The sequence below is a fragment of the Panthera uncia genome, chromosome B1 (assembly GCF_023721935.1).
Source record: "Panthera uncia isolate 11264 chromosome B1, Puncia_PCG_1.0, whole genome shotgun sequence".
Taxonomy (NCBI): Eukaryota; Metazoa; Chordata; class Mammalia; order Carnivora; family Felidae; genus Panthera; species Panthera uncia.
In genome coordinates, this window is record NC_064811.1 from 9,912,913 (window position 1) to 9,937,109 (window position 24,197).

At 42.2% G+C, this 24,197-nt stretch overlaps 1 pseudogene; it reads right to left on the reverse strand.

The window, feature by feature from the left end:
• LOC125923969 (40S ribosomal protein S5-like) overlaps positions 1-24,197 on the reverse strand; it is a 54,920-nt pseudogene that overhangs the window by 25,446 nt on the left and 5,277 nt on the right.

Sequence of the window (24,197 nt, forward strand, 5' to 3'; positions counted from 1 at the left end):
CTGGGCTCTATTCTGTTCCATGCTGTTTGTATAACTGTAGCTTTGAAATACGTTTTGGAATCCGACATTGTGAGGCCTCCCACTTTGTTCTTTTTTGCTCAATATTCCTTTGGCTATTTGGGGTCTTTTGTGGTGCCATATGAATTTTAGAGTTGATTTTCTATTTCTCTAAAAAATGCCATTGTTTCTTTTCTTTAAGTTTAAAAATAATTTTTTAAATGTTTATTTACTTTTGAGAGAGAGAGACAGAGGTATGAGAAGGGGAGGGGCAGAGAGAGGGAGACACAGAATCCGAAGCAGGCTCCAGGCTCTGAGCTGTCAGCACAGAGCCTGACACGGGGCTCGAACCCACGACTATGAGATCTTAACCTGAGCTAAAGTCAGACGCTTAACCAACCGACTGAGCCACCCATGCGCCCCGCCATTAAGTGGTTTTAAAAAGGAAAGCATCGCTTCGCTTTCTTCCCCTACTAACACTGTCTCATAGGCATGATTATCACCATTTTCTGGTTTTCTGGGTAAGGAAACTGAACTTGGGAAAGCTGAATATCTTGTTCAGGTTTATCTGGTTGGGAAACACAGAGCTAAACAGATCCCATGCTTTCCCCAATACGTACTTATGGTTTTTTTTTTTTTTTTTTTTTTTTTGGTCAGGGGGTGGGGTGGGGTGTTACTTGTGCTAATAGGTTGAACCTATTTCATTTTAAAGATTCAGAAGGCAAAACCCCTTTCTCAGTGAAGGGGTGCCAACTAATTCCAATAATAATCCTTTATAAGTCTCTGCTTGCTAGAGAGCGTTAACTGTTTAGTAGCAGTGATTTTTAACAAGCCCATAACATTGCCATTACATGAATTATACATGGCTTATAAAATGATTATTTAGTCAGTGGAAAATTAAATCCGTCAGTGTTTTCCAAATCTGAGCTAGGACATTCATCAGAAAAAAACTGTTAAATTTTTAATCAACTGTACTGTGCTTGATGTAGCTATCAGCCTAAATTGCTCTTTCTCTGTCATTCTCCTTGTTGCGGAATATGGTGTAGAATTACCAGCTCGACGATGCTAATTGATTTTTTTCTCGCAGAGATTTAAGACAGAGTGACATGCCATCGAGCATTAAGCTAAAAAAAAAAGTTGCATGAGCTTCAAAGACACATTTCACATATACTGAGTGGTAATTTAATATTTTAGGGTTTTTTGATCTTCCTCCCTTTGACCCAACACCTCAAACCAGAGTCACCTCAGACTGAGATCACCCTAAGGATTCAGACCCAAACGTTAAAACTAAGAGATTATGTAGTGTTAAAAGGTGGTAAGTTTATAAAAAAATAATGCAAGGAAAGAGAATGTCTGCTTGTGGATCAATAATATAGCATAGTAAAAGAGTAGATTCCCCCAATGAACGATAGCACCTAATGCTCTGTACGAACAGATAACTCATTGGACATTTCTTGTGGTCATAAAGCAATTTATACAGTTTTTCATTTTCTTTATAGATTTCTTTTTCACACTTTTCTCCTCCTCCTCCTCTCCCTCCTCCTCGTCCTCCTCGTCCTCCTCGTCCTCCTCCTTTTCTTCTTCTTCTTCTTCTTCTTCTTCTTCTTCTTCTCCTGAGCACTTTAAGTTCTTCTGATGGCAGTCAAGGGAAAATATTCTGTTTTTCTTCAGGGAAATATATTTATTAGGAGAACCTTTCAACCTTGTCTTTGCATCCATTAAAAGAAGTATCTTCACTGGTAGACACAGGAAGCAAGGGAAGGCACGGCCCTAAGAACACATTGTCTGCCTCTAACTCTGTGTCAGAAGCATAGCTGGCAATGGGGACCGAAACATTCAGTGCCTACCCATGCCCTCGACACAGGATTTGCGGATCCCAGGCCTCAGCTAGCATCACGCGGTGGGTTTCTGCACAATTCTGGACCCTTTCTGGCTTTCTCGGCCATGACTTATCTTTGGCAGAACATGTTTTATCTGGACTAGTGTTTCTCAGATTCAGATGTGCATGCAACTTACCTGGGAATCTTGCTCAAATGCAGAGCCTGATTCAATTACTCTAGGGTAAGCTGGAGATCCTGCATTTCTTTTTTTCTATATTGATTTTTGGGGAGAGCACAAGTGGGGGAGGGGCAGAATGAGGGGGACAGAGGATCCCAAGCAGGCTCGGGGCTGACAGGCTGACAGCAGTGAGCCCTCTGTGGGGCTCCAACTCACAAACCGTGAGATGGTGACCTGAGCCAAAGTCAGATGCTTAACCGATTGAACCACCCAGGTGCCCCCAGATTCTGCATTTCTAACATACGCCAGGAAATTCTGATACTGCTGTTCCACTTAGAGGATCAAGGGTCTATTGCAAACATCTAGCATGGAACCTTCCAGGATGAGACTCCTGGCACCAGTCCTGGGTGTGGACCACCATTTCCTATGTGGGGCACATACTGTTTCCACCAGGCAGTCCTATGCATAAGCACTAGCGAACTGAGCAAGAACCCAGAATAGACCTTGTAAGAGGGTGGCAGGAGTGGGGTGAGGGAGTAGAGAAGGGACATCAGACATTTCTGCACACTGCTCTAGATGTAGCTCAGGGTGTCATCAGGAAGGAGGAGCTGAAGTGATGGCTGTTTCCACTTTTCCTTCCCATAAGCTCTGGTGTGGGCTCTGTCCACCTAGAGGAAGGGACAATCATTCTCGTTGTGGAGAAGCCCTTATATATAGGAAGCCCTTATATATAGGAACAGGCTCAAGGCCCCTCACCGCCTGTTCCTAACAGTTTGGGTCCCACCATAGTCTGGGGACAAATATTTACTGCTTCCCTAACTTACCCTGTACTTAGAGACTTCCATATATTTGCAGTCACTGTTCCCTCTAAGTGAAATATTCTTCTCCATTCCCCTGCCTAATGAGATCTTGGTTATCTTTCTAGATAGAGCTCATATGGGAAGGATGCCCTGTCCCCCTTCCCGGCCACCCCTCACACGGGTGGCAGCAACACTCCATCTACCTGCTGGGCTGGGTGTTGCTGCGGTAGTGACCTAATGGTTCCTCTTGCTTCTGTGCTCACCAACCCCACCCCCGGCCACGTACAATTCTGAGTTCTGAAAGGTGTAAACCAGATGATGAAAATCTCCCCTTAAACACTTCCAGCTCCACAAGTAGCCACTCAGACACCTCAAGAAAAGTCAATCTCCCTGCCCTGGTCTGGAAGCTTCTATAAAACATGTCCCTGTCTGCCTCTGAGACTCCTCTCTATACTTGGATCCCCGCCTGCACAGAGGATCTGGTTCCACCTATCTTCCATCTGAACTTGTAAAGGGGATGAGCTTACAGATGTTCCTTCTGCCCAGAATGTTCTGCCTCAGGAGCTTCCCTTGCCCAGCCCTGTCTCTTTCGGGTCTCAGCTCATTCCACAAAGCTAAAGTCGAAGTGACCTCGGGGCTCTCCCTGTGTATTGTCCTGCGTTGTTTCCATCATAGCTTCCTGAGTACCTGCCATTTTCTCCCCTGCTGTTTGTCCGTCCTCTGCTGACAGAATTCCCAGTCCCGTGAGAGACAGGACTCTGCCTTTTCTGTGGAGCACCGTATTCCCAAGGTCAAAGCAGGTGCTGGGAGGGGTTTCAGTAATCTTGGTTGAATCCATGTTTGAAGTATTTAACAAAATGGCGTCCCCTATAGAGAGCTAGGTCTGTGCTTGAGGGCCAGCTCTGTCCTTTACTAGATACTTTCCTTCTGTAAGCCTCAGTCTGACCACTTGTAAGGTGGGGGTATGAGTCCCACCCTTCAGAGCTGCTGTGAGAAGCAAAATCAGGTACCTCACATACCATGTGTAGCGCAGTGTGGCATGAGGTACAAGAATATACTAAGCGAAGCTACAGGTCTCATTCTTACCAACAGGCCCTTCATGCACGCAAGAGGAGCTGTGGGGGGTGGCGGAAGCCAGAGGGAGTGAAGGCGCATGCCTTGGACCCACCTGGGAACCATGGCTTTCCTCTCCGAGCTCCAGAAGATACCTCAAAACTGGGAGTGTTTATCTAGAGAATCAGCTTGGAAGTTAGTAATTATCTGATTAATGACCCTCCCACAAAGGGCTTCTGTTCCAGGATGATGGGTTTAAGTGTCTCTGGACTCAAGGGGAAGATTCTAACCTGCTGCTCTGCGGATGGTAAAATATTTAAAATTAGATGTATGGAGTGCTGAGGTAATTATGTGTGCGGCAAACATATGGCAGAAGCTATATTTCTCCCGCTGAAAGAAACAAGTCCAAATATGTAACGTACACACATTCTCCTTCCCTATAAATACACAGATTGGATGATGCCGTAGCAACATTTTGTTAAGTACCAGCATCCCGGAGAAATCACTGGAAGCGCCTTATCAGAGGAACAGATGGCCGGTGTCCCTCCTGGTCTGAAGGTATTTCTGGCTGTCATGTGATTATTCTATAAATAAACCCCACCGAGAGGCAATGGAAGGTAAGCAATCGGTTGAACTCTCTGACTTTACAAAAGAAGGTACTGGAAAAAAAAAAATTAAAGGCTGGTTATTTTAAAGATGATTCTGTCACAGAACCTGAGGGCTAGAAGGGGCCTTGAAAAACCATCCAGACCATATGCTCTTTTTAGGTGGAGCCTCACTGGATTGGATTCAGCTTGACTTTTGACGACCTTCGGAGGACGACTCCAACATTCCATGGTGACGTCTGTGGTGCTGTTCAAAAACCCTGACTGTGTGGCCTCTGCCCACCCAGCTCCTACCCCCTCGCCTTCTTCCCTCCACAGCTCCCTCAGCCAGCAGACATGTTTCATGCCCCGCAACCCACAACCAAGTCTGTTTCTGCTGGTCCCATCCTGGTCTCAGGTGGGCGCTTGTGAAAGAAGGTTCTGTCAACCAGGAGCCAAGAACCTTCCACGCAATTGCACGCAATGTGCTTGTTTTGTTTCCTTCTCACAACTGGACAGTGAGACACGTTGCATTGTTTTTATTTTATGGGATGAGGTTTTGAAGTCCTAGGTGTTAGCTGTTATTCAACCAAGCTGATGAAGGTACTAACTGGAAAGAAGAAGGGGGCAGTGACCCAGGTTCTTTGCCTTCTTGCCACCTCATCAGAGCTGGGCCACAGTCCTGTCCTTTCTTTCTAATTCCTTCTATGCTCAGTGCCTCCCGAGAATGCCCTTCCCAGAAATTAAGGGGCCACCATTTACTCTCTAAATTAGAACATGGGGGCACCTGGGTGGCTCAGTCAGTTAAGCAACCAACTCTTGATTTCAGCTCAGGTCACGATCTCATGGTTTGTGGGATCGAGGCCCATGTTGGGCTCTGTGCTGAAAGAACAGAGCCTGCTTGGGATTCTCTCTCTCTCTTCTCTCTGCCCCTCCCCCCCCCCCATAAATCAATAAACTTAAAAAAAATAAAGTAGAACATGAAACTTAACCCATGCGTAGGTAAGGAATAGCTGTAGAATGAGAATCCCTATGTCCTTCTCTTCATTCATTCATTCATTCACTCCCTACCTTAACAAAAATTCTTCAACATGATAATGGGAGTAAAGGATGTATTCCATACCTGCTCAAGCTTGTCCTTCTTTAAATGTCTCTATCGCTACCTCTGTCTTACCCCCATTTAGTTACTTAAGCTCCTGAATCATAGTTCCCAGGGCTGGAACATAGAGAAATGACTTACCATAGTGGGTGGTCGTGATTATGGCAAAGTGCTGTCTGGGAAATGCTTGAAACTTTAGCCACTGCTGGTACCCTCTCCCTTGTGTGCAGAATGAAGCAGGGTGATGCCTCTTCTCACGTCCATCACAATCCTTTCTCACGATGGGAAAAACGTGGCTATTTTCCAAATTCCTGGGGCTGGAGCCGTACGAATTTCTTACAGTTTAAGCTCTACTGATCTCATTCACTGATGTATGTTCAGAACCCAAATGGGAGTGGGGCCAGTCTAAAGCAGGTGCTTAATGGATTTTTGTTGAAACACGTATTGATAAATGGAATCTGAAAGCAAAACAACTTTTTCAGAAAATTCCCTACTCGCTAGTTTTTATAAAATAGGCATTTTCTTTACACAGTAAAAATAAGCTATTTTCCAATCACACTTTTATGTGTGTTTTATCCTAAAATGGTAATAATCTTAGTCATTTCTAAAGAAAACTGGGGTTTTCAAACTGCCTAAAAATCTTTCTTTATTTCCAAAATTCTTTGTTCCTGCATTCAAGGAATGACCCAGATCTTTTACTTAAAGAATTTCAAAGAAAGAGTGGCCTTTTATTTTTTAAATTTAATTTTAGGAATTGATATTTAAGATAATTTTAGTTTTAAGGGAAAAAAAAAAGTCTTACATAAATGAAACTATGCCAGAGACTTTTAAAAGACTTTGGTGGTTCTGTGTTTTTACAATTACTGTTTGCCTTATGTGAAAAGGATGTTCATCAGTAGAGAATTTTAAACAAGGCTGCTGGAATTTTATTGGCACAGAAAGCCTGTTTGCATACCTCTGGTTGACAACTTCGCTTTTTCATCAACAATCAAATTGCTTTCTGCAGTACTAATTATATGTCTATTATTCGCTTTGTGAAATTTCTTTAGCCCTGCTGTTGACATTTCCTATAGAAACTTGGACTCTGGGAGAAGAAAAGCGTCGATTCCTCCCGAGGGAAGGATGTCACAGGCTCCGTGGATGAAGCCTTGGACAGATAGATGGCAGTGGCCTTCACCTTGCCATGGGGTCACTGGGGGAGCTTGGCCCTGACATGCGATCCCTCTGGGCCTTGGTTTCCCCATAGAAGAATTGTTTAAGTTGGACAAGTAATTCCATTTTTTTTTCTCTAACGTTATTATAAATGCCTCTTTTTTCTTCCATTAAAGATAATATATGTTCATGGTAGAAAAATAAGAAACATCAGGAAAAAAAAATCTCTTCTAAAATCATCACCTTTCTATTTATACATACTTATGCCTATGTAAAAGTGTGTGTGCACATGCGCACACATGCACACGCTCACACACATTCCCTTATGAGAGCATATGCAGATTTACAAATGCCTTGGAGCCCCGTGGACTGACCAGACTAGACATCTCGACCCGGTCCTTCCAGCTACCTGCTGCCCTTGCCCTTCTTTTTCATTTTGATTTTTTGGAAATAATTATAGATTCATAGGAAACTGCAAAGATAATTCAGAGAGGTGCCATGTACCCACCCTCACCCCCATTCTGTGGCTGCAAGAAATCCTGCTCGCATCATGCACAGTATATAATCCTCACATAATCCTATTACACACGTCAAATAGTTTTAGAACTGCTAACCCGTATCTCTATGAGAAACGATTTTACTGAATGACAGCATTTGCACGCAGTTCTTATTGTCTTGTGCTTTACCAAATATTTTATCCAAATGCCAGTTTTTCAAGGTGGTTTAGGTCAGTTCTTTGCTTCCCCAACCCCTTCGGTGTGCTTTCGATATTTGCGGCGATGTGATGAAGTTCATTTTGTGTGTTTTATTCTCCACCTTGGATTCCCCTGCATTCTGGTTGATTTTAATGATTTATTTGGGGGTGTTTGTGAAATATTCCTGTGACGTTAAGAGTGAGGGCTATCTAAAGAAGTCCACTCGGAGAAGCGGCCCTCTCTCCTTATAAGACCACTTGGCCCTCCTCTCTGCTCCTGTCCAGCCTTTTCCTAGCTATCTTTTGCATATAACCAATCTCTTTAGTTTTTGGTTTATCCTCCCTGTTCAACTTTTGCAAAAATTATGTGTGGTGCATTTTCTTATATCCTTTTCTTTCTTACATGAAAGGCAGCATACCGTAGACATGACTTTGCACTTTGCTTTTTTCATAGGATAGTATATTCTGAAAATCACATCATACTAATCAAAGGAGATCTTCCTTGATTTTTGCTATAGGTACATACTATTACTTTGTGTGGACGTGCCACATTTATTTTCAATAATTCTGCTTTGAGTATTTAAGTAGTTTCTGATATTTTGAAATAACAAGCAATGCTGCCACGAATAACCTTGTGCATATCTGTTATGTCATGCCGTAGATTCCTAGGAATTGAATTGTGGAGTCAAAAGGTAAGCATGTGGGTAGTTTTGTTGGGTCTGGAGTTCCCCTCCAGAAGGGTTGTATTGGTTCGCATGTCTACCAGTAATGTTTGAAGAGAATGTGTTGTCTCACAGTTTTACCAACAGGATATGTTCTATTTTTGTAAGAGATTTTGTATATTAGAGTAGTTTTAGGTTCACCGAAAAATTGAGTGGAGAGTAGAGAGTTCCTGTATATTCACCGCCCCGCACATGGGTGTCCTTCGCCACCATCAGTATCCCTGGTCAGGGTGCTACATTTGCTGCAATTGATGAACCCACTCTGATACATCATAACCAAAGTTCATACTTTCCATTAGGGCTCACCCTTGGTGTTATACACTGTATGGGTTTTGACAAATAATGACATATATAATGACATATATCTGCCATTCTAATATTATATAGAACAGTTTCACTGCCCTATAAATACTCCATGCTGTCCCTGTTCATCTGTCACTCTTCCCTAGGCCCTGCTGACCACTGATCTTTTTGCTGTCTCCATAGTTTTGTCTTTTCCTGGATGTCGTATAGTTGGAATCATATAGTACGTAGCCTTTCAGATTGACTTCTTTCCTTTCATAATATGCATTCAAAGTTCCTCCATGTCTTTTCGTGGCTTCATAGCTCACTTTTTTGAGTATTGAATAATATTCCATTGTCTGGATGTAGTTTTCTACCTTCCTTCCTTTCTTTCTTTCTTTCTTCTTTCTTTCAATCCATTTACCTACCAAAGAATATCTTGGTTGCTTCTGAGTTTCAGCAAATGAGAACAAAGCTACTATAAACATCCGTGCTTAGGTTGTTGTATGGGTGCAAGCTTTCAGTTCCTTTGGTAAATATTGAGAAACATGACTCCTGTGTCATAAGGGTAAGAGTATATTTAGTTTTGTAAAAAAAAAAAAAAAAAAAAAAAAAAAAAATACTAGGGGCGCCTGGGTGGCTCAGTCGGTTGAGCGTCCGACTTCGGCTCAGGTCACGATCTCGCGGTCTGTGAGTTCGAGCCCCGCGTCAGGCTCTGGGCTGATGGCTCAGAGCCTGGAGCCTGCTTCCGATTCTGTGTCTCCCTCTCTCTCTGCCCCTCCCCCGTTCATGCTCTGTCTCTCTCTGTCTCAAAAATAAATAAATGTTAAAAAAAAAAAATTAAAAAAAAAAAAATACCCAACTGTCTTCCAAGTGGTGGTACCATTTTGTATTCTCATCAGCAATGAAGGGGAGCTCCTGCTGTTCCACATCCTCAATTGCCAGCATTTGGTGTTATCAGTGTTTTAGATTTTGGCCATTTTAATAGGTGAGTAGTAGCATCTTGTTTTAATTTGCAATTCCCTAATAACATATGATGCTGAGCATCCATTCATATGCTATGTGCCATCTGTATATTTTCTATCTTCTCTGGTGGGGTGTCTGTTCAGGTCTTGCACCCAGTTTTGAAAATTATGCCATTCATTTTCTCACTTAAGACTATATTTTTGAATAACAGTCCCTTATCAGACATGTCTTTTGCAAATGTGTTCTCCAAGTCGGTGGCTTGTCTTTTCATTCTGTTTATAGTGTCTTCCCCAGACCAGAAAATTTTAATTTTCATGAAGTCTAGCTCATCAATGATTTCTTCCATGGGTCATGCCTTTGTGTTGTATCTACAAAGTCATTACTTTGTCCAAGATTGGGTGGGTTTCCTCCTATGTTATTGTCTAGGAACTTTACAGTTTTGTACTTAAAAAAAAAAAAATTAATGTTTTATTTTTAAGACAGAACATGAGTGGGGTAGGGGCAGAGAGAGAGAGGGAGACACAGAATCTGAAGCAGGCACCAGGCTCTGAGCTGTCAGCACAGAGCCTGACGCGGGGCTCGAACTCACAAACTGAGATCATGACCTGAGCCGAAGTCCGACATTCAACCGACTGAGCCACCCAGGCACCCCAACAGTTTTGTACTTTAAATTATGTTTAGAATCCACTTTCAGTCCATTTTTTGTGAAGGGTGTGAGGCTTGTGTCTAGATTCTGTCTCTGCATGTGGCTATCCAGTCGTTTCAGTACCATTTGTTTTCTTACTTTTAAATCATTTGTCAATCTGAGAGGTGAAAAATAACTCAAGCATTATTATAACTTGCATTTATTTAACTAATTTGAACTTTTTAATATATTTAGAGTGATGTTTATATGCTCTTCCAAATTGTATGTCCATATATATATTTTTTCTATTTTTCTATTATTTTTGTCCTTTGTCCTTAAAATTTTAAGAATTCCTTGCTTATTAGGCATCTTAAACCTTTGGCCATGGTACATGTTGCTTTTTTCCCCAGCTGTCTTTTGATTTTGATTATGATGTTTTGTGTGATGCATTTTTACATATTTTTCTGTAGTCAATTTTATCAACTTTTCCTTATTGCCTCTGGATTTTGGGTCATATTTAGGAAGCCTGTCTCTACTCTGTAGTTAAAAAGGAATTCACCCATATAGTATATATATGGTCCCATTTTTTGTATTTAGGTTTCTAATCCATTCAGAATTTATTCTTGTATATGGTGTGATATGAATCTAATTTTTATCTTTTTTTTCCAAAATGATTTGCCCAGTTCTCCTAACACCATGTATTTAAAACTCCATCTTTGTCTGAAGTTTTTCCTGATCACTGTGTTCTCAGATCTGGTTTCTGCTGCAGAGTATTATCAATAGAAGTGAGATCTTATACTTTCCTTTGATTTTTGTTTGAAGAACACTTGTTTAAGTGCGGAATTCTTATAATTTGATTGCCAATGAACTCTTGCTTCTCCTTAACATAAGAGTTTACCTGTGTGCTCCTCAGAAGGGAAGGCTGTTTCTCTGTATCTCAGCCTGGTACCCTGTGACTGCAAGCTGGAATAATGAGATGGGTGTCTTAAACACCCTTTTGAGAACGTCTTTTGCTGTGCACGGTTGACATTGAAACCATCAGTCTCACATTAGGGAGCCAAGGCCCTTCCTGTATAACGACATTTACCACCTGCCATTCCCCATCAATAGTAGGCTATAGGTTGTAGTCTATGGGGAATAGATATGTTGTCTGCCTTGGGTCTGGTATGGTGCCACACACACAGTAGATAATAAATTAACTTTTTTTTAAAATGATGATGCAGTGAAAGAATACACAAATGAGTGATGCATTAGTCTTATATCATCTCAAGTTCACTGTAGGAGCAGGTATGATTATCAGCTTAGTAGACAGGCAACACCAATTTTGCAGCCATATTTAAATCAGGAAAATTATATTTCTGAGTGTGTGTTCCCCCTACAGATCACTGATCTGTGGGTGTTAATATTATGGATCAGGTATTGCACAAGGACATTTCACTCCTATTAGCTCACTTAATTCTCAGCACAACCCTACAAAGTAGATATTTTTAGCATGCTTAACAACAGGAGAGAGGAAGCTCAGAAATTTTCGGTGACTCGAAGAAGACAATCTAGCTACAGAATGAAGCCAGGTCTCTGGGCTTCAAGTGCACTCATTTCTCAACAGCGTGTTGAGAAGTGTTAAGATTTTTTTCGGCCAAGATGTAGAACCGAGGAGAGTATAATGATGGCCACAACTGCCCATGACCCACTCCTTACATGGACTGATACGTGGTAATTTATTGACAATTCACAAACTATTTACAAAATACTTACAAACTATTTCTTGAGAAGGTGTCAGAACTTTACTGCTTCTTACAATATTATTCACATACCCTGTTCTGTAGCAGGTGATAAATAATTCAGACTGAATTTGGCAAAAGCAAATGTTTGTCCTTTCCCACTTTCAGTTGGCTTGGGAGGAAATTATTTTCCCTCTTCAATCGTTTACTGAACAAAAAGGCATTTACATTGTTTTCTAAGCCAGCTGTGTGGTCTGGCCTGTTTTCCCCCATTGCTTCGATGAATAAATTGTGCAAAATCTCCTTGTTCCAGTAACAGGAGATCCTGCTAAGAAAACATTCAGTTAGACTCCTACAATAAAGCACACCAATCTGACGTCTGGGTCAGATTTAAGAAATCAATTCTCCCCTGCTTCCAAAGAAGTCATTTTATTCTGGAAGACAAACTATCATGGTATAACCTGGAAAATGAAAATCTTTATTTAGAGCCACTCTGGGTTTTCTGGTGGGTCAATAGTTGTATTTAATATATGTAAAGATAGGTCAAAGGCAGTTTCATATAATAATATTTTCTTAGGGCTAACTGAGTACTCCTGATAACAACATGGTAAAAATATCATGAATTTGTGCAGAGCATTTTATTATCAGTACAAGGTGGTCCTGCATTTGAAGGCAGCCATAATGCAGGGAAAGGAAGACTAAAATTAGTTGGATTTGGAGTCAGGTGTTGTAGGATCAGTTTCCAGCTGAATGATTTGTTAGTCACTTGAGTGAACCGAGGGTCTTACCTTCTCTGAACATGTAAAATGTGAAGGCTTAAATGAGATTTGCATACGAGAGCCTTCTATATGATCTAAAACATCATGCAAATGCAACATCTTTTATTCCAATAATTTTTCTTATAGTTTTTTCTTCCCATTGACTTATGTAGGTAGGTAAGGATAGTAACGCCTACAGAAATTTACCTGAGGGGCGCCTGGGCAGCTAAGTCAGTTAGGCATGCGACTCTTGGTTTCAATTCAGGTCATGCACAACTTGGTGAGTTCGAGCCCCACATCGGGTTCTGTACTGACAGCGTGGAGTCTGTTTGGGATTCTCTTTCTCTCCCTTCCTCTCTACCCCCTCCCCCCACTCGTGCTGTCTCTGTCACTCTCAAACAAATAAACTTCAAAAAAAATTTACTTGAGACACGAGCAGTGTGAATCTTCTGGTTATGTCCATTTTGGAAGGAGGGAGCTGCAAGCAGAAAGGAAAGGAGCTCAGGTTTCTCTGCTCAGTCTTTCAACGACTTTTTAATGCATATGACTCCATGGCGAGTCCTATTCAAGGTGCTGGGAAGAGGTTGAAGAAGACCACGCTTATCCAGTTTACCACAACTGTGGTGCCACAGAAATTTCAGCAACTATTATAAAAGAGAATATCTTAATTCTGCCCCTCAAGGCCCTTGTGCCATATTGGCGTGGGGTGGGAAGGCTGATGCACAACTAAATAATTGTTACTGGTCTGACCCATGTCACAGACTTCCAAAACAGAGGACATTATATTTCTCTTTTCAGACTCTTGGCTGAAGTCTCCTTTGCTTCAACTTGACATAAGACCAAATTCTCTCTTGGGTTCTTCTCCTTACACCAACTGGCCGGGAATTTTGGGACTGACTCTTTTTCCAAACAATAGGGAGTGGGTAAAGCAAAATGCTCGGTCCACTTGTGGCCCACAGTGTGGGGCTGTGGTTATACTGCTGCCCCCCAGGTGTCATCCTCACTACCCTCTGTGTCCTGAGATATAGCTCATCACACCTTATGGTTACAGCTCTAGCTCACACTCTTGCTCAGAACTCTTGGGAGAGTGACTGCTAAGAGGGAGTTTCTTGTCTTTCTCCCATGAACATCAAGCCTCGCACCATCCAACATGGAAGCTACTTAAAAGCAAGAGCGCTTGAAAGTGAAATAAGTCAGGCAGAGAAAGACAGATCCTATCTGTTTTCACTCCTATGTGGATCCTGAGAAACTTAACAGAAGACCATGGGGGAGGGGAAGGGGGAAAAAAAAGTTACAGAGGGGGAAGGAGGGAAACCATAAGAGACTCTTAAATACTGAGAACAATCTGAGGGTCGATGGGGGGGGTGGGAGGGAGGGAGGGTGGGTGACGGGCATTGAGGAGGACACCTGTTGGGATGAGCACTGGGTGTTGTATGGAAACCAATTTGACAATAAATTATGTTTAATATAAAAAAATAAAAGCAAGAGCACTTGAAATGTGACTTGTCCCAATTGAGGTGCGCCATAAGTAGAAAATATACCCTTGATTTCAAGATTTAATACATGAAAAAAGGATATAAAGTATCTCATTATTTTTATATTATTTCTTAAGACGATAATATTTTGGATATATTAGGTTAAATAAATTAAAAAATGGGTTAAAATTATGTAGGTTTCTTTTTACTTTTTTAAATGTTTGAGAGAGAGAGAGAGCAAGAAGGGGAGGGGCAGAGAAGGGAGACACAGAATCTGAAGCAGCTCCAGGCTCTGAGTTGTTAGCACAGAGCCCGACACGGGACTGGAACTCATGAACCACGAGATCATGACCTGAGCCAAAGTCAGATGCTATCATGACCTGGCCTGAAGTCTTTTGCTTAACTGACTGAGACACCCAGGTGCCTGTCCTTTAATTTTTTTAAAGGTAGTAACTAGAACATTAAAACTATGTACATGATTTGCATTTTTTTCTAGTGGATTTTGTGAGTTAAGTTTTTGGGTGTTTTCAGATTTGTTGGTGAACCCCTTCTTCTGTCATAACGTTTTCCTCTTTGGTGTTCTTCGTGCCTCACGACCTTCAGTTCCCAACATCCTGATTCACCAGGCACGCTCTCAAATACTGGCCCCTGAAAGAGAAAGCATTCAGAATCTAGATCCTTTTCCTCTCAGGTTTCTTCATTCGTGTGCAGATTTACTGACTCTCCCCCATCCTTCAGTGCTAGCTGGGTACATTTAGGGGGATTTGGAGGGGCTACCTTGCCAAGCCCCTCCCCTACAGTAAGTATCCACTTGTCTTTCATTTACAAAAAATTACAATTACTTCAGGGATTTCTCTCAGAACAGAGACGAGGTTTTGCTTCCACCCAGACTGGGGTGGGCAGTTAGGTTTATTGGGGCCACAGCCAGGGGACCAATGGTTGGACCTGAGTACACTTTCCAGCTCGTGCTTCTTGATAGCATAGGAATTGGAAGAACCCTGGGCTTGACTGATGAGCTCATCTGCTGGATACTCAGCAATGGTCTTGATGTTCCAGAGGGCGGCCCCACGGGCACTTGTGCACAGCAGTCAGACGGCCTGATTCCCACGGCGTAGTGGGGACACATCGGTGGCCTGATGCTTCACTGTTCTGGTTCGCCCAGTTCGGGTTGAGTCCTCCCAGAACCTGTGAATAATCACATGCACCAGGACCTGTGCGGTCAGAGGGGGGTGATGTGTGGTTTCTCACCGGTGAGCAGATAGGTCATCTCCAAGGTACACTTGGCAATGGGCATGGTCATGAGCTGCTTGCCGTTGTTATGGCCGTGCAACGTCATCGAGTTGGTGAGGCTCTCCACAGCAGGGCGCCAGGCTTTTCAGAAGCATTTGGCCGCATAGTGCCCTGTGCTGCGGGACAAGTACTTGGCACATTCTGCTTCACCGCAATGTAATCCTTCAAGGAAACGGCACTCATCTGCACGTCACTGGTGCTCCACTTCCCCAGGGGTTTGATGTTGGGGGTCTCTGTGATGCAGGTTGCACCATCTCCCACTCGGTCACCTTGAAGGCATGGCTGGGGATCACAATGGTTCCAGGCACACCATACACACGCCCCTACGGGCAAAAGCCACTTAACCTGCTCCATTCTTACCATCTGTAAAATGGGCATGGTATTTAATGCCTATTTGGCTAACAGAGTCCAAAAGAAAGCGGTTGGGAAATCATATAACCTTGAGAAGAAACCGCCCCTCCCCCCTAAAAATCAGGAGTTGGAAGCACTCGTGTTTAAATGGTGTCCCCTGCACATCAGCTCATCTCCAAAAGAAAAAACAAAGAATCAGTTGATGGGATTAAATCACCTAGAGATGTGTCACCTCTTAGAAGCATTGGAAATGTGTGAGAGCTTCAGGCATAACCTGTGTGTGCCAGAATCAAAGCACGGATAACAGGGTCACTACCCCGTGGGCTAAAGCAAACGCTCCAGGGATCCCACAGCCAGACCACCGTTTTCTAATAAAGCATTCTCCGCTGTAACACAGTCCTTAAAGTGTTAGAAAGGTCTTAGCATGGATTATAGCAAACATCTCAGTACATCTTTCTCAGAAAGGATGTTGAAGCACCACTGGGGTGAATTTTAAATATGGTCTTATTAACATATCCTTTCCTATAGCTCAGAAAACGTAGGAGGCACCAGAAGTCCTCCTAGAAAGTGCATTGTTCATGAAAAGATGTTCAACGTCACTCCTCATCAGGGAAATAAAAATCAAGACCACACTGAGATACCACCTCACGCTGGTCAGAGTGGCTAAAATGAACAAATCAGGAGACTATAGGTGCTGGCGAGGATGTGGAGAAACGGGAACCCTCTTGCACTGTAGGTGGGAACGCAAACTGGTGCAGCCACTCTGGAAAACAGTGTGGAGGTGCCTCAAAAAATTAAAAATAGATCTACCCTATGACCCAGGTATAGCACTGCTAGGAATTTACCCAAGGGATACAGCAGTGCTGATGCGTAGGGGCACTTGTACCCCAATGTTTATAGCAGTGCTTTCAACAATAGCCAAATTATGGAAAGAGCCTCAATGTCCATCAGCTGATGAATGGGTAAAGAAATTGTGGTTTATATACACAATGGAATACTACTTGGCAATGAGAGAGTGAAATCTGGCCATTTGTAGCAACGTGGATAGAACTGGAGAGTGTGATGCTAAGTGAAATAAGTCAGGCAAAGAAAGACAGATATCATTTGTTTTCACTCATATGTGGATTCTGAGAAACTTAACAGAAGGCCAGGGAGGAGGGGAAGGGAAATAAAAGTTAAAGTTACAGACAGGGAAGGAAGCAAACCATAAGAGACTCTTAAATACGGAGAACAAACTGAGGGCTGATGGGGGGTGGAGAAGACGGGAAAGTGGATGATGGGCATTGAGGAAGGCACTTGTTGGGATGAGCACTGGGTGTTGTATGGAAATCAGTTTGACAACACATTATATTTAATATATAAAAAAAGAAAGTGCATTGTTGAAACCTGACTTATTTTTCACTATGCATGCAAAATTCATGCAAAGTGGTAACGCATGCATTCAAAGTCACTACCCGAGGGGGCTTGTGGGTTGGTCAGGTGAGTTTCTGAAGCAATTACTCTGAAAATGTTAGACTGCTGGGTTTTTTAATGTTTATTTACTTATTTTGAGAGTGAGAGGAACAGAGAGAGAACCCCAAGCGATCCAGATGGGGGCTCGCTCTCAGGAACAGTGAGACGATGACCTGAGCTGAAACCAAGAGTCAGACACTTAACCGACTGAGTCACCCATGCACCCCAGGCTGCTTTTCAATCTAAACAGAGGCATAGCTACTGTGCGTCTCCTCTCGAGCTACAAGGTGTTGACATGTTAGAAGGAAGTCCCAATTATTTAAGTGAGAATGGGAATGTGGAAGGGGTCTTGACTTTATTACACTGTTTGGCTGTGATATTCAAGACATACGGAATTTGAGAATATTTTCAATGGATATTGAAGGTTGGGGATGGGTGATGGTGGTAGACAGTGGGTTCACAACCCTGGGCTGAGATGACCAAAGAGCTAAAACTGCATAAAAGGCCCTTCTATTCAGAACAATCTACTCCCACGGTGGCTTCTTCTATATAGAGTTAGTAAGTCAAATCTGTGACTAGCAACACTAAAGTTGGAATGAAAATACCTGCCCACAGACAGATATCTAAAAGAACACTCATAACAGCTTTATTCATTCAGTGGAATACAACTCAGCCATAAAAAGGAAAGGACTATTGGTAAATAGAATACCATGGATTAATCTTATAAACCTTACATTTGGGCAATAGAGGCCAGAAAATAAGATTAAGTATAATGTTATTCCATTAATATGAAGTTCCAGGATAGGAGACACTAAATTATGGTGACTGGTACCAGCATAGTTGTGTCCAGGGAGAAGAAATGCCTGGAATGTGGTATAAGGGGGGTACTTTGTGGAAAGATGAAAATGTTCTGTATCATTTGGGGGGTGGCGTTTGAACAAAGGTATACGTTGGTCAAAACTCATCAAAATGTACATAAAATCTGCATTTTATTGTATGCAATTTGTACTCCTATTTATAAAAAAGGTAGAAGAAAAAAAGTCGTTTCCCAAGTTTAAATACAATTTCCTTATAGCACAGCTATCATGAGTCTGGGTTCAATCTGATTTCAACATTCATCCATATATGAGTCTTCTCTTCTCCAAGGATTTAATACAATTTCTTTCACTCTTTTCCCAGGAAGTGGGTGAAAAGGAAAAGTAGTCTGTCCGTGAACAGGCTTTACTAATGGGAGAAAGGGTTTGCCCAACCATTGCACTTAAAAGACCAGAGAACAATCCCCTCCTTCAGGTATCTAGTTTCAGACTGTTTTAATGATAATTGCCCTGTAATGGTTCCCTTAGCAACTAGCATCTAACATCTGAAATAGAATTTGGAGTTTGAGGAAGAAATATGTTGTATTTTTCAGGCCACTTTTCCAAAGGGGCAAGCATCTAGAAGAAGCATCTTTCATTTCAAACAGAATGAAGGTAAAGACGACATAATTACAAGAGAGATATAAGCTGGTTTCACCACATACTTCTCCATTGCCTTGACAGTCAGTCAGCAATCTAATCTAGCCTCTAGCCTCTGTCTGTTGATTCATTATATTCAAATAAGGTACAGCATGAGTACAAAACTCTGGATATGGACCAACAAAAGTGAATTCTCTGCCATATGCTTTATAATTCTTCCAGTCCTGAGAAACTAAGCAATCTTGTTTCAGTTAGTGTAAAAATGTAAAGTAGCTTCAGATAAACACTAAAAGAACCTGAGTATTCTAACAGTAATGATTAACAATAATATTTATATTAATATTTATATTCTGGCTTCCAGACTTTGATGAATTTCTTTCTTTGACTTGTAGTCATAAGAGAGGATGACAATGATGATGATGATGGTGATGGTGATGATGGTGATGGTGATGATGATGGTGGTGATGATGACGGTGATGGTGATGATGGTGATGATGATGGTGGTGATGGTGGTGATGGTGATGATGATGATGGTGATGGTGGTGATGATGATGGTGGTAGTAGTGACATTGATGCAGCTTCTTATGAGCATGTTGGTTACCAAGTGGAATGCAGGTAGCAAATGTATTGCCTCCTAGAACTTATTCATTCTAGAGCTTTCATCTTGTGGTTGGAATCCCTCCACTCTTTGGCTCATACTGTCCACACTATTATGCCCACCCAACATGAAGCCTATGTTCTCTGCCTAATTGACACACCCATTCAATTTTATTTTCTATAGCTCCTGGACATGCACCTTTCCCACCAGTAAGCCTTTTCTCCACATCATCATATGATCAATATACACTTATTCTTCTAATAGGAGGGCTCTATCTCACATGAAAAATAAGCCTTAATTAAATGGAACCATTTATTATCTTTGTATATTTTTTTTTGTTTCCAATGTTAGCTGAGTACACAGTAGGCACAAGGCACCATCCTTGACAAATGTAAAAGCACATGTCATTAATAATGCCAGTGCATTAAATACATATGCTATAGACGGAGATAGTAAAGTTATGGAAAACTATGGTCATGAACAACTGAATTGGCTAAAATGGCTGTGTTATTGGGCATTGGCTTTCAAAAGTCCAAAAGATGGCAGTGAGAGTTTTTATTTTAAGAGCAATCATTGAAAGAATCAACTGACCTTGCTCTTCTCCGTCTCAAGTTAGAAAATAAACAGTGAAAGTATATCTTAGTGGTTTGCAAGTGATTCAGAGCGGGACGCTCAGCTATTAGAAAGCCATCGATTTGGCTGGAGGAAATGAGTTGCCTGCAGGATTGTGAGGTCAGGGAAAGGTGCCAAGGTGCACCACATTTCTTGGCAAGAACTCAAGCTCATTGCTAAATGCCTGCTATTACTCTGAATCCACGTTTTTGAGCCTTTGCAAAACTCTTCCTTTGATAGTCAATATCTTTCATTCAATTTCTCCATCTTTCCAGATTCTTGACATTGGTATAGGATCTTCCTCTTTGATTACAGTCCCCAAACCCACATTTTTAACAAATTAATTTGCTGCTTTGAGACTGACTATTCTTTTTAGAATGACAATCAACTTTGCCCAGAGGCTCTATTTTCAGAAATATCTCTCACTCTAGAAAATAAACAAGTTTGCCAAGAGTATTACTCAGGAAAAAAAAAAAAAAAGAAAAGGTGCTGGTGGTTTAAGAATAGCAAAGCCATTAGCCACTCTCACCAGACTGCTTCAAGTAAGGTGTATTGGGAAGGGTCCTGGCTGAACGGGAAACCAACAGATGCAGTTCTATTCTGGGCTTCTCTTCTGTGTGACCTTGAGCAAATCACTCAATTTTTCTGCAGTTCAGTTTACTCAGGTTGAAAAAAAAAATTGGAATGATAATACCAGGATGTTGTGGAGAGTCATCAGATTAGCAAGACGCTTTGGACCCTTGAGGCACAAACTAATGTAGAAAAATAGAAGATATTCAAGACTTGGCTCATGGCAATGCATCTTGTATTCTATGTACTGTATTCTTCCCCCCCCCCCCACCCTTTCCTCACTGTTTGCAAGCTCCATGAATTATTCCTTTCAAACATTCTATTCTATTTGAATTGTTGCTCGGTAACAAACAATGGGATACACGTGCATCTTACCGAAATCAGTTCACTTCAATTCAACACAATAAAGATCGAAGGAGTTACTTATAGAAAGTAGGTTATTAATTTGATGATAATCCATAATCCCCCTAATATTCAGAAACACCCGGCTTCTCTTTTTTTCCTACCCATAAAGAATCTAATGTTGTTTTACTGACACCGCCTATTTGCTAAGTGGTTACTAACTGCGGGGCGTTTTTCTCAACACTGTGGTTGCATCATCGGATAGTTGTCACAACTCCATGAGTTGTGAGGGGTGTCTCACTTATGTCCTCATTTTACAGACTAGAAAACGGAGTGAAGATTAGCAAAGACTCAACACTCAAGTTATCATGAGCATAACTGTCCTCTGACCTTGGGTCTCTGAGCTTCTAGCCACTAACTTACACTTTCCCCGAACTCGTGATTGTCAAGTGTAAGTTTTTGAATATGTGATGTGCTTGTGAACGATGCAGGTTGCTGAGACTCACACACAGATCATCCTGATGCTATGGCTTGTTTATTGCGTGTTAGAGATACATCCAAGGATTGAAAGTGAGGGGCTCTGCTGTGTATTCAGTGGCAACTGAGGGTCAGAACAAAGACCTTGTGGAAAGCCAGAAGGGGGCCATCCTGTTGCCAGGTTCGGATAAGCAGATGGGTGCAGCAACCCTTATGACATTCAGTTATTGGGTGGTTAAGCAAGTGTGACCAGACCCACAACCCAACTCTTACCCCCATTAGCTGGTGAACAGCATTAGGATGGTCACACTATAAGTCAGGGGTTCTCAACCTCAGCACTATTGAAATTTTGGGTCTGATGATTCCTTTTTGTGGGAATCGTACTATGCACTATAGAACATTTAGCTGGATGCATGTTGTCTAACCACCTGTAGTGAGTAGCATGCCCTCACTGCTGTGAAAATGAAAAAAACAAAAACAAAAACAAAAAAACCCTCCAGACTTTACCAAATGTGTAAGGGACCAATCACCCTTGCTTGAGAACAACTGTCCTTCCTGTGTTTATATCAGATAACTTAGGACATTGGGGAGGTCCAGCTATGGAAGTCCATTTTCTGCCTAACACTTCTCACCTAAAAAGCATCTGTAAAGAATCCAGATAATCAATAAGGCCCCCTCTTGGCTCTTAAGGCCTGTCTATTCTACTAGAGGAAATGCCATATTTACATATGTAACAACACAATAAAATAGCGATGGCTGTAAAAAGGGTTCCAAGCCCTGTGTGGACCCAATGGCTTGTACCCACCTCAGACTCCTCAAAAGCCCTGCCTGTAGGAGGAGAACAATCCCACCAAGAAGAGACAGAAGATTAGTCAGAGATGAAGCCTGAGTCCCATGATCTGGAGTAGCTGTGGCAGCCGAGGGAGGCGTTTTAGGGACACGGCTCTGCTGACAGGGGCACATGCTCAGAGGGAGAGAGAAGGGGTGTGTAGCAGCCAGGAGCCTACATTGCTGACCGGCACTGGAGCTCTTGAGCTGAGGGCACAGCAGGCGGGTGGCGGGCAGTGAAAAGTGATGGAACATGAGAAAGTGGAGGCAGGGGAGCAAACCACTGCAGGAAGGATTTGTTTGGAAGGGAATGAAAGTTACCGCCTGAGGGTGAAGCAGAAGAAAAGGAAAATCTAAGCTGACATATTTACAGGATGGTTCCAGAACTAGACAGGCTGGCTTATATAACACAATACAGGTGTAAAAACTGCATGGCCTGAGCAATGGAAGGACTTTCAAGTCACGCACAACACAAGGGGAGGGCAGGAAGTCACTGGCTGGAGCTCCGGTGTGGGTTATTTAAAAAAGAATATTTCTAATGTTTATTTATTTTTGAGAGAGGCAGAGATAGAATGCAAATGGGTTAGGGGCAGGGAGAGAGGGAGACACAGAACCCAAAGCAGGCTCCAGGCTCTGAGCTGTCCGCACAGAGCCTGATGCGGAGGTCGAACCCACGAGCTGTGAGATCATGACCTGAGCTGAACTAGGACGCTCAACCGACTGAGCCACTCGGGTGCCCCTGGTGTGGGTTATTTTAAAGCACTGAAAGAAAAAGTCACAGAGACAGATTTTCATTTCTTGCTGGCACTTCCTTGAGAAATCGCAGAAATGAGAGGCCTTCCTTTTAAGGCATTTCGGATCCAGACGGGCTCTTTGAAACATTGACCTTTCACAGGTCTGTAGTTAGTGCTGTGCTAGAAAAAAGTTTATTAACTGCCTCTCTGGGACAAAATGAAACAGAAAAACATTACCCTCAGATTTGTAGCGTTTGCTGATTTCAGGGATGTAAATACTCCCCCGCGGCAAATTTTAAGCTGCGATCCAGGATCCACGGCAGAGGAGAATCGGAAGAGGTGCGTTCAACTGACTCTCACTACCAAGTGTGACTGGTTTCCAGCCTGAGTTCGCTGACTTCAGCACACAGTGCAGCCTGTCTCCTCCAAGTCATGCTTTCTAGAAGGCCATCTTCTCAGCACTTTGTCCTTGACTGAACATTTGGGCGGAATGAAAACTTTCAAGTTAAGGACTTCCCAAGGGCTAGCTTGGCTCAAGGTAATAGTTTCCATTTTGTTGTGACTTTGTATCCATCGGCCCTGGTGGAATGCACAGGAATGCGACATTCAGGCAGCAGAAGGCCAACTTGAAATTCCCAGGACAAATGTGATCCCCCACAGATGTCTAGAACAACAAAATAAACAAATGGGGGAAAAGTGGACGAAATAAACGGCTCCTGTAGGTAGAATTTAAATCGGTAGCTTTCGCTGTTTGCTTATTTGGAGGACTTTGATTTCTCGAATTTGGACTGACAGAGTAGTAGCTATGGTATCTCTCTTGTGCTCAAAGGGTAGCAGGGGGATAGACAGAGACAGCCTTCAGGAAGCTGCAATCATGACAAGGGCTTAAGAAAAAAAATAGTTTCTATCTCCAGAGAAAGGAACAGGGGAGGGAGAAAGGACGGGGCATGTGGCTGAATTCACTGTGTCTTCTGGCTCTCGCGTTTAGTTCCGCTGAAGTTACAACATGAGACTGAGACCCTGTGAAAACTTCCAATGAGCTTGGATAAAACCTTCCTACGTCCTTGTCTTTTTTGGTTCTTGTTCATTACAAGTCGCCAGGAATAAACCTTCACACATCAGTGTCCTCAATTTAGAATCCAAGTGGCCACACATGTATGGTCCAATTCCCCACTGAAAACTCTTTTGGAGAGTATTTTTTATGGTAACACATTTTCATGTAGCAAGCAATGTAAAAAAAAAAAAAAAATTGATAGCAAATGACGGAGGGGAAAACATTTGTACCGCGAGAGGTACATGGGATGAAACTTCGTGTTTTTTTTCTCCAGCCTTTTTTTCCCTCCTACTATATTTCTACTAAGTCATCTTACTCTCAAGGTGTTTAGAACAATGAGCTGTGTTTCTAGTTCATATCCTTCTTTTGAAAAGAAATACTAGTAGGCAAATGTCAACAAGAGAAATAACCTCATTAGCATGCCCCTGTCTTCCCTTTTCTGTCCCTGGCTCTGTAAATTAAAGACAGGAACACAGGCTGGTGCAAAAAAAAAAAAAAAAAAAAAAAAG